Source organism: Sinocyclocheilus anshuiensis, unplaced genomic scaffold (genome assembly GCF_001515605.1).
Source record: "Sinocyclocheilus anshuiensis isolate Anshui unplaced genomic scaffold, SAMN03320099.WGS_v1.1 scaffold450, whole genome shotgun sequence".
Lineage (NCBI taxonomy): Eukaryota > Metazoa > Chordata > Actinopteri > Cypriniformes > Cyprinidae > Sinocyclocheilus > Sinocyclocheilus anshuiensis.
In genome coordinates this window covers 111,993-114,595 of record NW_015546056.1, presented here as the reverse complement: position 1 = coordinate 114,595, position 2,603 = coordinate 111,993, and positions in this window count along the sequence as shown.

Here is a 2,603-nt window from a genome sequence, read left to right as displayed (position 1 = left end):
TAGTGTGTATAGCAAAATGTCTAACTAACTAACTACTTTGTAAAATTATTGTTTAGTTTATTTTATTAGGGACAGATAAAATATACATTGATAAAACTGAAACGAACGGCCAGTCAATAGTGTTTATAGCAAAAGGTATAAATAAATAGCAACTAACTAACTAACTAACTAACTAACTAACTACTTTTTAAATGATTGTTTATTTTATTAGGGACAGATACAATATACATTGATAAAACTCAAACGAATGGCCAGCCAATAGTGTTTATAGCAAAAGGTATAAATAAATAACAACTAACTAACTAACTAACTACTTTTTTAAATATTGGTTTATTTGATTAGGGACATATACAATATACAGTGGGTTTTTAAATTATTGGTTTATTTGAATAAGGACAGGTGAAATACAAAGTAATTAACTAATTAACTAACTAACTAACCAACTACTTTTTAAATTATTGGTTTATTTGAATAAGGACAGGTGAAATACAAAGTAATTAACTAATTAACTAACTAACTAACCAACTACTTTTTAAATTATTGGTTTATTTGAATAAGGACAGGTGAAATACAAAGTAATTAACTAATTAACTAACTAACTAACCAACTACTTTTTAAATTATTGGTTTATTTGAATAAGGACAGGTGAAATACAAACTAATGAACTAAACAACTAACTAACTAAATAAATAACTAGCTACTTTTTAAATTATTGGTTTATTTGAAGAAGGACAGGTACATTACATGTTGTTAAAACTGAAGAAAAAAAAAGCCAACCAATGCAAGTATCACAGTGTTTATAGCGCAAGGTATAACTAACTATCTATCTATCTATCTATCTATCTATCTATCTATCTATTTTTGTAGAAATTATTGGTTTACTTAAATAGGGACTGATACAATATTCATTTATAAATTTGAAAAGATCATTCAAAGCAAGCATCATTAGTGTTTATAACAAAATAATAACTAACTAAATGAATATTTTCAAAAGTTCAAAACTTAAAAAATATTTATTGTTATTATTATTATTATGTATTCCTATTGTTGTTGTTGTATTAAATACACTCAATTTACATGCATTAAAGTGTGTGTGTGTGTGTGTGTGTGTGTGTGTGTGTGTGTGTCCCTCCATCCACAGTGCAATAAAAAGGCCCTGACATAACCAGTATGCTCAATTTTGCATTAGGATATATTTCTGCGCGTGTGTGTGTGTGTCCTCTACACCTCTATGAAGCAGGCAGGATGTTCCCAGGCTGTAGAAACTGGCTGCTGGATGAACTGCTGCCAAGTCAAACCCACACCACTGGAGGAAAAGGTATGCTCACTGCACTGGAAAACATTCTCCACTCCGTTTCCTAACAGAGAGAGAGAGAGAGGGGGAGAAGAGAGAGACAGAGAGATATGCATAAGATAGATACCCTGACAGATGACAAAACCAGACAGGTCTTCTCAGAGAATAACGACTCTTTGGAGAAACCCAGGCCAGGGCCAGCGAGAGAGAGAAGATGAAAGCTCTCATTTCCTTCAGCCAGCCAAAGTTCTCTCAATCCCTCAGCCCTCATCCCTTCTTCCTCCCCTCCTCCTTCCCCAATGGAAGCTGGGGATAAAGGGCCCATATGGAAAGCATTTAGCTGGGCATCTGAGACTCATCGTGCTGGGGAATGTTTTGACGTTTATCGAGATGTGAGATGTGAGCTGTGATGTCACGGACCGGCTGCAGAGCACAGGCAGGCAAAGTGCTGTGTCAGGAGAAGGAGGGGGTCGGGGGTCCAGGTTGGAGAGGAGGAGGGGTAGAAAGAGGAGCGGGGGACGAAATGCTGAGCCTCCAGTTTTTCACCACACCATAATTTAGCGCAATCCTAAATGGAAAACACTCATGCAACTTCGGGCCCCGGGACCTACAAATGCTCTTGAAATACCATGTGCGGTTACGAATTATTTCAATGAAAACCAGAACACAACACCACCATTGAAGTTTGACCCAAAGTCATGATCCTCTGGAGCAGATGATATGAGAGCTGGAAAATGTCTAGAACTGGTTTTGATATAAATTCATACTTAATGCTTCACTGGCTCAGTCACTGATGAAATACAAAATAAGCAGAGAAGCAGAGCTTTGCCTGATTAACAGCAAAGCTGAATTTCCTCCACTAAATTTTCCATTTGGGAACGTTCGGGTTCCAATAAAAGTTAAGCTCAAGGAATATCATGTTTTCAATGCGAGTTAAGCTCAATTGACAGCACTTGTGGCATAATGTCGATTACCACAAACATTAATTTCCACTTGTCCTCCTTTTTCTTTTAGAGAAGGAAAAAATCTGGGTTACAGTATAGCACTTACAATGAAACTGAATAGGTCCAGTTTGTAAATGTTGAAATACTCACTGATTCAGTAGCATATACGAAAACAATATACATGTTATTATAATTTCACAGAGAAACTAATACTTAATAACCTTTCCTTTATCCATTTTTATAACCTTGCTGCCATGACACATAACACCTAAAACTCTAAAATAAGACATACTGTATATGATATAAACTCAGAATTGCAAGATAAAAAAGAAAAAAAATAAATTTGGACTTTTTTTCTCACAAAT